The sequence below is a fragment of the Silurus meridionalis genome, chromosome 8, assembly GCF_014805685.1.
Source record: "Silurus meridionalis isolate SWU-2019-XX chromosome 8, ASM1480568v1, whole genome shotgun sequence".
Classification (NCBI taxonomy): Eukaryota; Metazoa; Chordata; class Actinopteri; order Siluriformes; family Siluridae; genus Silurus; species Silurus meridionalis.
Window position 1 is genome coordinate 3,665,017 of NC_060891.1, and position 11,117 is coordinate 3,676,133.

Genomic DNA, 11,117 nt, shown 5'->3' on the forward strand with positions numbered 1-11,117 from the left:
TTTGTGAACGCCCAAACATACGATTGGTTTCATCCCATTCCACATTTAATCCCCATTTGCTGTTAAAATAACCTCCACTTTTCACCTCTACGCTTCAGGGAAGATGTTCCACTAGATTTTGGAGTGAGCTTGTGGAGATTTTGCTCATTCAGCCCCCTAAATTTTGACAGCTGCATTCACGTAATATAATTATTTTAATTATATTACCCGAAGGTTTCTTTTTAAAGCATAGTATTTTTGCATTTGGCTTGGAGAACATGAAATGAAGATTTAATTGTTTAATTTAATTTGGTGGTTTAAAACTGGAAAATCAGGGACGGAAACTTATACAGGCAGTTAACGAACATGTAAAGCTCAAACCAGACAAGAACCTGAGCCCTGAATTACATTTTGGATTTATACAAACCTCCTGAGAAGTGCATTAATCAGCACGGCTGGTGTGGCATTGGAAACAATGAACACAACTCCGGCGATCAGGATTGATTCATTTGTATGTTACGGGTTATTTTTTTAAACAAGTTACTTTTTTTGGAGCTTTGATGACCAATCCGAGTAAATGCTTCCCCTTTCAAAACAGATGTCTGCCTGTGTTCATTATAGCCAAGACAATTATAAAACTTGTCTGACGATGACACACGGTCCTGTTTTTAATAAGGATTCTAACATAGGATGTATCCAAGCCAGTGTATTGATTTAGCAAAGATGATATGATCATTACATATTAAATCAGCATGGAGCTCTGTAATGGATTCAAACCAGAACAGTCAGCACGGTTTAATGATTTCTTTTCTGAACTAAAATTTTATTTAGTGTATTTAGCCATTAGACATCATTGCACCGTTCTGGACACTTGCCTTCCAGACATCTTTAAATTAAAACAATAAATTAGATGATAAACACAAATTGCATCCGGGCTCAAGATTATTTTCTTTATTGAATTGAAATTCGTAAACAACTCATTGGGACATATAGTAGATGTTTTGCCAGTAGAAACCAAGCAGCAATGACACAAAATGAACACTCACCTTTGTTGCCAGTTATATAGACAATAATGGCTGTATGTTCAGTTATTTTTATAGGACAGTGAATCTGTACTGCTACACAAGCTGCACATTGACTGTTCTAATGTTTGCTTTGTAGAATTCAAGAGTTATATTTATATAAAGTTTGTAACCTTGCATACCAGTGTAGATTTATTCATGTAGAGACTCAAAGCAATTTTGTACGTCGCTCTGGATAAGGGCGTCTGCCAAATGCCACAAATGTAAATGTAAATGTAAATTTAAAGTATGTCCGATTTTCATTTCTATAGTATTGTCCCTTGAAAAGATATACTAAACTGTTTGCTGAAATGTGAGGGGTGTACTCACTTTTGTATATTTTAAAATATATTTTGGGAACAATGGCTGAAAAAGTTGAGGGTCCACTGACCAGTGTTTGTGTCCTTTGCTTCTCTTTGGATCTGCCTAGTTCATCCCAAAACCCTGCCTCTGGATGGAGTTCTCTTCAATTGGAGACCACTCTGGGCAGCTGGGGATGGTTTCACATATTCAGCCCAAAGATCCATGAAACCGCTGAGAAACTCACAAACTGAGGATGGATTCGGACTGTAATTAATATCACTACTCTACTACAATTGCTCAGGATCACGGGTTGGATAAACAGATCTGCATTTAGCAGTTGGGCCACCCAGATGTTGATGGGATCCTTTGGAGTCTGGTCCTTCTCAAGGTTTCTTCCTCATACCATCTTTTGGTATCAAGTTTTCTTGCCACTGTTGCCACTGGCTTGCTCATCAGTGATAAACAATAATAAGAAACAAACTTATAGGCTATAAAATCTTGTATAAATCCTTTGATAAACCTTATAAGCACTTTATCTATAAAGTTTCTTTAAGAAAATATCCATTGTAAAAATCATTACAAATAAAAAGTCGAATTGAAAAGTCAGGTGCCCCAATACTTTTTTCCCATATAGTTTATATATTAATGGAGGCTTTCAATGCACACTGGATAAGCGATAAACATAAATATAAATGTAAATATACCATAAATGTATGATGTGTTCTAAAATTTCCACTCATTCACAGGAGCAGTGGGATATTTAAAATAAGATTGTTTAAAAAAATGTGTAAAAACCGATTCAGTGGAACATCACTGAGGAATCAGGCAGTGACATGACAAGAAAGCTTGGCTTATGCATAAAAAACAAAAAAGCATATGAGACTATGGGAACCGCATGGCATTCTCCAAGAGGGCAAGATTTTGCTAAAGCATAAGCATGACATCAGTCCTGCTAAACTTAGTCTGAACTCTTAACTCTGAGAGAGGAAATTGTCTACAAGTGCAGTGTTTATGACTAAATAAATAAATAAAACATATTCAGTTGTTCAGTTGACAAATGGCCTATGATACATAATGATGAATAGTCATTCCACAGTTTGTGTATACACAGTCTCCACCTTAGCAACACTGACTTTTTTGCTTCCACTGAGTAATTCATTACTTCATTCACTTTTGCTACTCAATGAACATTTTATAAGAGCTCACATCACTCAACAGTGATGAAACGCCATTGCAGTTATTCATCCATTTCCACTAAGCAATTGAACCTGTTCAAAGTTAAAGTGGTTATGGAAACCTCGCTCTGGATGATGGTTTACAGGATTCAATGTAAATATAAACTTGCACTTAGGAGCACTTATGATCTGTCCAGAAGGTTAGAGAAAACTAGAGAAAGCAGAGAAAGTCCTGATCAGCACAGGAAGAACATTCAAAACTAAATATATACAGAGTATAACACAAGTGTGAGCTCAAACTTGCACAAGGTACCCTGAAGCTATGAGGCAGTAACGCTACCTACCTTGCTGGTATATAAATGTTTGTCTACAACACTTACTTTTAATCTGCTTCAGGTTATTAATTTGGCTTGAAACTTGACATTTGTAACTCTGCCTGTTGTTTAAATGGGTCCATCTCCATACAACCTGCAACATTCATGACGTGACACTTTCTGTTATGGTTCTTAGCTTATAGCCTTTCGGATGCAATTGCCATGAACAGTTATGTACTCAAATCATCAGCGAAAAGCTCACAAGTGATGAAACTATAATGAATGAGTATCCAGACGTCACCCAGATAAAAATTGGTTCCTTTCTGAGTCTGGTTCTTCTTAATGTTTTTTATTCCTCAATTCATTTAATTGGATTTTTGCCTCAACATCATCCCTCTGGATTGCTCATCAGTTATTAGTTATAAACATACAGGGATTCATTTGTGAATTTAATACTCATATACTTAATTTATGTATTTCTGTAAAACTGTTTTGGGCAATAAAAGTTATTGAAAATAGTCTACATGTTGAATTGAATTTAATTACTGGGTGGTGCAGTGAAATAGAACATTTTGTAAGTAGGAGTTGATGACCCTGGGCGTCGGCAGCTGTTTGGAACCAATGCGATTTTCTTTTAAAACATTTGCCATTAGTTGTAACAGACCAGTTGAGTGATGAGCAATGAACTTTACTGTACAACCTTTTATAAGAATGATGATAGTGGGCAGGCCGCACAAAGGGAATTTCGGCACTGCAAGCATTTAGGGTGTCATGATTGTGTCCCGTTTGCTTATGCGATTACAAGATTGGAGCACCATTTAGAAGAAACAGCTGTCACATAGCAATGAAGCATGTTGTGGAACGGAGCAGCGAAGGCAATTCGTTTTAAGGCTGAACCAGTAATGACACCGAAATTCCTTTTGCACAGCACTCACACTATTACCACTTTCATAAAAGGCATTTACAAATGGCAACATCCTAGGGTTGCCAACTCCTAGTTCCGAAATTTCCTCTATCCCTGTGCCACCCTATATTAACAGGTCAATCATTTATTATTTTTTTGCACTGTAATGGATGACTTGGGTAGACAATTGGTGCAGTATTTATACCAATTAGAATACCTGGTGAATCTCACAAACAAAATGTGTTGCTGCAGGACTGAAAGAAAATGAAAAAAATGAAAGAATTCAGCTCTATCATGCTTATAATGAAGCATGGAGGTGGAAGCATCATGCAATCGACCACCTTTTTGGAGACATGGCAATTTCATATATGATCCTTAAAAGTATGTTAAGAATGGTTTTCAAGAAAAAATTAAACAATGAAGATAAGTCGATTTTTCCATAGTTTGACATAATGGAGGGCATGGTATGTGGTCAGTGGTGGTCCCGTTCCACTGATAAATTGTGAAATTGTGTATAAAAATGGTATGTGTAGGCTACAGTCAGAAAGTGATTACCTACAAAATGAACAATGGATTTGTTTTATATTTATAGTTTAATATTTAGGATAAAAGTTGTATTTCCAAACATTTTGGTTCCAGAAATTTCAATGTCAAAAGGATTTTATGGCTGTTTTTAATTATTAGACCATTTTCAATTAATCTCTTCTATTTTTTTTCTGCATAGCCAATCCTACTACCTGCATGTTTTTGGACCTGGATCGGATTCTCTGGTTTCCTCTGTCTATTTAAAAACATGCAAGGTAGTGGATTGGATGCAAAAAGGTGTGAATGAGTGTGTTAATAAAGAAAACCTACATTAATATAGTGGCAACATGTGAAATTCTGAAAACACAAAACTGAAAACCGAATGAACCATGTCAGATGTGTAATAATAGCCTGGCTAATGCAAACAAAAAACTATTTGCTTTGAGATCAACAACCCCGCATGCATATCATCAGACAGACTTCTTTGATGTTCCTGATAAATTTGTTATATATATAAATAAATCCAGCACAATAAGTGCCTAGATCTTATCTCTAATGACGTATGCTTAAGATTTCAGACAAGCCTGCATTCCCACATTCGCCAGGTCACATGGTCAAAGGGAATGCATTAATCTTTAGGTCATGAAGATTATGAACGCTTCAAATTTCCACAGCTGGACAAATTTCCGGGACGGAAACCATACAGAAGATTCACAGGTATTTTTTGGCCTCGGGTTCATTTAACAGAAATACTTATAATAACTATTAAACATTATTAATATATTTTGGGTATACTATTAATTGATATTAAGCGATATAATACACTATAAATATAATACCTACATATTTCTGTAAAATATCTCAAATACATTTTTTACTGTTCACAATATTGTGCATTTTTCCCTTTTTTTTTAATTATACTTGTGTGTACCTTGTGGAAAACATAGAAATGAAAAATGTTAAAAATGAATAAATACATTTTAAAACATTGCTCTCTGTAAAGAGTCGTGCTTTACTGAAGTGAAAAGTGACATTGTGTCCTGTTTTTTTTTTTTTTTAACAGTATATGAATTGCAGGATGCCCGTTGTATTCAGGGTTATTTTCGAAGGCTAACTGCTGTACTGATGGACAAAGGCATTTCAAGTGCCTAAATGCATTCTCTTAATAAAAATCTGGCAGAAAACTAATTTCAACCTGCAGTAACAATTCGTATTATAGAAAACCAAATGGCTATTATGATTAAATGATATTGAAACGAAAACTAGCAAAACAAAACAATAAAAAATTTTGGGGGTAGACCTGCTCCAGCACATTAAAGCTTCAAAAAGATCTTCAAGTCCAGTGTATTAAGTTTAGGAATTAGAGATACTACAAAGTTACTACTACAAAGGCAGATCTGGATCAGATCCAGCTCTACTTCCTGGATACTTAGTTCTACAGAAAGGGCTAGCTAAAATAAAAAACTTAATAAAATTTATATCTAATCTATATCATCTATAATATTATATTATATTCTGTGTTAGGATTAGAATTGGGTCTGTCTGAGAGCATACATTGGGAAAAGGTCACGTGTCCAAGTTAGATTGCTTTCCAACAGATGATTTATAATATAAATAATTAATTAATTAATCCTGAATATATAACAATATGCAGTGGTGGGCCATCAGGGCCAGAATCACTGATTTATGTTCAATTTTTTTATTTTATTTCTTTTTATGAACATGTATTACTTTTTACTCGATAGTCTAGATACACTTACAAGGCCATTTACAAGAAGCAAAGGTCAAAACAGTTCAAAACACTTTTTCATGAACCATTTATACTTTTGGGATCTTTTATGTAGAATTTGTACAAAAACATACAGTTTGCCTTCACTTAAAATCCCCAAGCAAACTGTAATGCGGAGATAAAATGCACCTAAATGCACAGTAAAATCCCATTTAATTATATTCATTTTGATACTTCTGTTAGAGCTTATGTCTGCGGTGGTGCAGATGTGGCTACAGTGAAACGAGACTTTTTGAATTGTGTTAATTGGGTTTCTTGCTTTAGTAATTGCATTTATTCTCTCTGTATGACATTTCTTTCTGTGATGCAGCGCTTTGTTATACTACGTTTCTCTGTAATATTGATCGTTTCTATAGCTGTGGCGTCATAATGACGATTTTAAGAGGTGGATTGATCCAGGTAGGACACCTCTAAAAGGTCTAGGTGTGAAATGCACGGCCCTCCACTGACAAAATTGGTTAAATGATTTTTCCTGATATGGTAAGGATTCTGTGTCTGAATCTAAATCCAATTTCAGTTCCAATTTGACTGCACATGCCTTCTTATTTTCCATTTGCCAAAAATGGCAAATGTGCACGGACCATATTCCTAACACTATGTGCAGAGGGAGTGAAGTGCAACCTTTGTCTCCGTCACTTATAAAAAAAAAAAAACATAATGTTTTTTGCAGGTTTAAGGCAAAAGGGCATCTGTCTGGCAAACACATATTCAGCCCACACACAAAATGGGTGAAGAGTGAAATTTATTCCAGGAACTATTGTGAAAGTAATATAACTTCCTTCCTTGGAGTGTTTTCTTAATTACTTGTTTGCTTCTGTTTGGGCATTGAATCAATTCAATCTGGAAAAGAGCAACAAGCTAATCATTTTCTTTGCTAATTAGCACTTTCTAGGGAAATGCAAACAAGGAGATTTAAAACAAACAGCATTCAGAGTCTGCTAAAAAGTCCCTACTTGTGTCAACCTAACTTTCCTTCCCGAACAGATCTGCTATCTCAAATAGATGAAATGATTTGGCACTCAGACAATTCACCACTATCTGTGGATCACTAGTGTATGTAGTTCCAACCACTGATGATTGGCCTGGAGTTTTTAAATGCACCAGTCTCTTCTGGGGGTCTCATAGGCTTTTTAAGGGTCTTTCTTTCTTTCTTTCTTTCTTTCTTTCTTTCTTTCTTTCTTTCTTTCTTTCTTTCTTTCTTCATGATAATTCTCTAGCAATGGGACCTTCCTTTTGCACTGATGACTATGTAGAATGCTGGCTTTAAATAGCTACAACTAGCATTTGCTAGTAAAAGTGTTGGATAATTCCAAGCCTTGGCGATAAGCTGGTCTTGCTTGAAGCCCTCTGTGACCTTGTGGCTGAATTTAGGGATGAGTCTTTTCATTTGCAGTGATTCCGAAGAATATTAAGTTCTACTTAACCAGGATGTCAGCCAGCCGATCCTCAAACCAACTGTTTATTACTTTTCAGGGGTAAGACACAGGAGATTCCCTTGATTTCAGGTTAACATTGAAAAGCCTACTGGTTGATGGATCTCTACATAAATACTATAGATATGTTTACCCATCAAGTTAAGCATTTAACTCTGAGCATATATCAGGTTATTCAGGTTAAATAGCCTGATTTCTATTAACATGCTTTGTGATAACATCTGTTGTAATTGTAATTAAATAGAATTCTAGTTGCAGAATATCTCACAAGCTTGCGAACATTTTCCAGTGTCAAAATTCCAGGGAAAAATGACTGCATTACAGTGGTATTTGTGGCAATGTCATACTTCACTATGAGACTACACAGTAGGCAGAATTAACAATTATTTGGGGCTCACAGACCCTTAATTACAATCATAATTAGGAAATTGTCCTTGGAAGTGCTTAAATGTTGAAAGAAAAATGCAATTACATATGCTCAATGTATTATTTTAACCAAACACCTATAATAAGCAGCACTGTCAATCATCATCATCATCATCATCATAGTCCTTCCTTCTATCAACTACCACAAATCGACTAATAAAGTTAATGACTCAAAGAGAAATTGTTAGAACTTACACTCAAGATTAAACGCCTTGTCCTTTGGCATGTCAACTATCAAATGAGCGTTTTTTTTTTCTCGCTCTTCCTAAAAATTGCATGCAGACCGCTGGCCAAGTGTGTGCAGAGTTTACTCTGCTGCAATGACTATCAATTGTGTGGTATTTCTATTCCTGTTGCCTCTTGACCATCTTCATGTAATTATAATTGGACGTTATTAATGATAAAGGAAAGCCTTATTGCCTTCGGCCTAATTACATACATATCCATATCACATACATCCTCACAAAGATGGTTGTAAATAGCATCCAATATCCCAGACACAAACATCAGACAATGGCTTTTTGAGAGTTAATGAAGTAGACACCGTGCCATACCGTGTCCTTTAACAAAATTCGTCCTATAAATGAAAGAGACTATTAGCAAAGTGTTGACAGGCAACGCTATAATAACGTGTTACACAGACGGTTGACCTCGGATGATAGTTGAACAGCCCTGTCATGGCACTTTATTATGGTCTTCAGTATAAACCCTGTCACCAAAAATCGTCTCTCAACAAAAAGACAGGGAAATAGATGAAGAACAGCCTGACTACGAAGACCATTTGTGTATTTTATGATATGTTTAATGAATTTGATTAGAAATACAAATAAAAAATATGTATTCCGATGTTTATTTACTTATTTCTTTGATTTTTTTAAATTTATTTTTTCATGCTCCTCCTTCTAAGGATCTCCAGAAATTCCCAAGAAAACGATTATATATCATTTCTCAGGCAATGTTACAGGAAAATTATTATCTCTCTCTCTTTTTTTTTTACAAGGCCAGCTTCTGACCACCCACTACCCAAATACACAAGAGTCCACTATACGTGTCCACTATACAATGAGCTTTTTTTGTCCAAATAGAATATTTTTTTTAATCACTGATTTTTTTAATGGATGTAGAGCTCTAATAAGCATTTGAATAGTATTTAGATCACTGTGTAGTTTTTTAAATTTTTACATTTACATTCATGCATTTTTTTTTCCCTGCAATGTGATTTAATGAAACGTCTGAGCCTAAACAAACAGATAATGCATGTGCAAACATGTACGGCTTAAGGCCAGGGATTAAATGTGGAGTTGCAGGAGTTGAAAGCATCTTATACATACGTTTGTTTTTCTGTTATATATTCGTCCTTCTACTTTATTACTACATCAACTTTGATGCAACGTTTTTTCCTAATAAAATACAACTGTTCCATTAAATGCACACACAGGTCAGAAACTTTTACATTACACATTAGCAACCCTTTATTAGAGATGCTAATAAATCAGTGTCTGACTTGTGTTAACCATGGCTGTGTGTGTGTGTTAGACTCCACCCACATAATGTAGACCATTAAATATTTCCTGCAAGTATATCATCTAAAAAGGGATCCAGACATTGTCACGGTTTCAACATCTCTCTAAAGTTCTACTTTTTCTTGGGAAGTTTCTTTTCTTCCTTGGGAATACAGATGATGACTGAGCACCACTTCCCTTTTAAGAGAGAAAAATCCCAAAAGTGAGTCCAAACATAGCTTCCTCTTCAATACCACATTGGACCCCTGTGGATTGAGGTTTTAGTTTAGTGACAATAAGCACAACACATGACACAACATGATACCACGCAGTATGCAAGCTATTCAAAGAGAAAATGAACCAGGAAATATACACAGACAAGCATTAGAGAGGACACAAAAAAACCAATTTGAAATTGCAATCATTGAACATATGTTTTGATGTAAACCAATATGGATTTAATGTGTTAGCAATCATTTGTTTGGAAATTTTCTAGTAAAATAATGGTCTAGACATTGACTCGTTAAAGTTCTCAAGTACGGGTCTGAGCTGTTCTCTCTTGAGGTTGTTTATTTGGGTTTTTCAGAATTTACACAAAACTCTCAAATTATTTTAGGCTTGGGCTTTAGCCTGGTTTATGATGTCATGCTGCGAAGCCAGTCACAACTCTAAAACTTGTATAGTTCCAACATAAATCATCGAAATTACTAAAGCCAGGAACTCCTGAAGCGAAACTGTCTTGTTTTCATTCACCAATAAGACCCTGATTCTGATCCACATTAAATTCTGCTGGTCTATATTAGTCAAGTCCCGGTGGTCCCAAGAGTCTGTTTTGTGTTTCCTCTCTAAAGATGCAGTCATTCGAAATAGAAGTGAATATAAGAAAAGGTTGCAAGAACTTAAAAGCGAAAAAGAGCTTACTGGCATGATTGCCACCTAAATAAGCTTTTCCAGATGATTAGATTTCACTCTGCAGTTCATGGGTCCAGTTTAAACAAAAACAAAACTCAGATTTCCCAGAGTGGGCGGGTTTTCAAATGAATCAAAGATGGGGTCTTAGGAAAGGGTGTTTTGAGGACTAGTTCAGCTATAGCTCAATGTCCATTTAGATTCTTTTAGCTATAACAGTGGCAGAAATTCAAGTGTAACACAATTCCTGTGAAACAGTGCTGGAGTTGAAGTTGCATGAAAATGACTATGCAATTCCAGACATGAAATCATCTGGGAATAACCTGGAGGGATATTTCGATCATAATAAAAGCTGTTTTATTCAGTTTTTACATAACTATTTATTTGACGTGTATGAGTTCTGTTTGTATTTTTGATGCTCCATGTCCATTTTTCAGTCTGACTGTGTAGTCCCAACAGTCTATATATACATATTTAATGATGTATGGATGTATGTATGGATGTATGGATGGATAGATGAAAAGAACAATGAAACACTTATTCTTTAATGGATATTTAGCAAATAACTTTTAAATCCAATAGTCATTTTCTTTCTAGTGTTCAACTGTGAAAATTATGTAGATTACAAGACCCACTCAGACTTGGAATCCAGTGTATTTTAATGTTGTCAGCTCATCTGCCTCATGGTTTGGATGCTTTTCTGCTCACTATGGCTGTGGTTTTAACCGTTCCTCTCTGGCATGATTCAAAGGCTTTTTTCATCTAGACTGTCCTGAATCGTTTAAATCTTCAAAAGC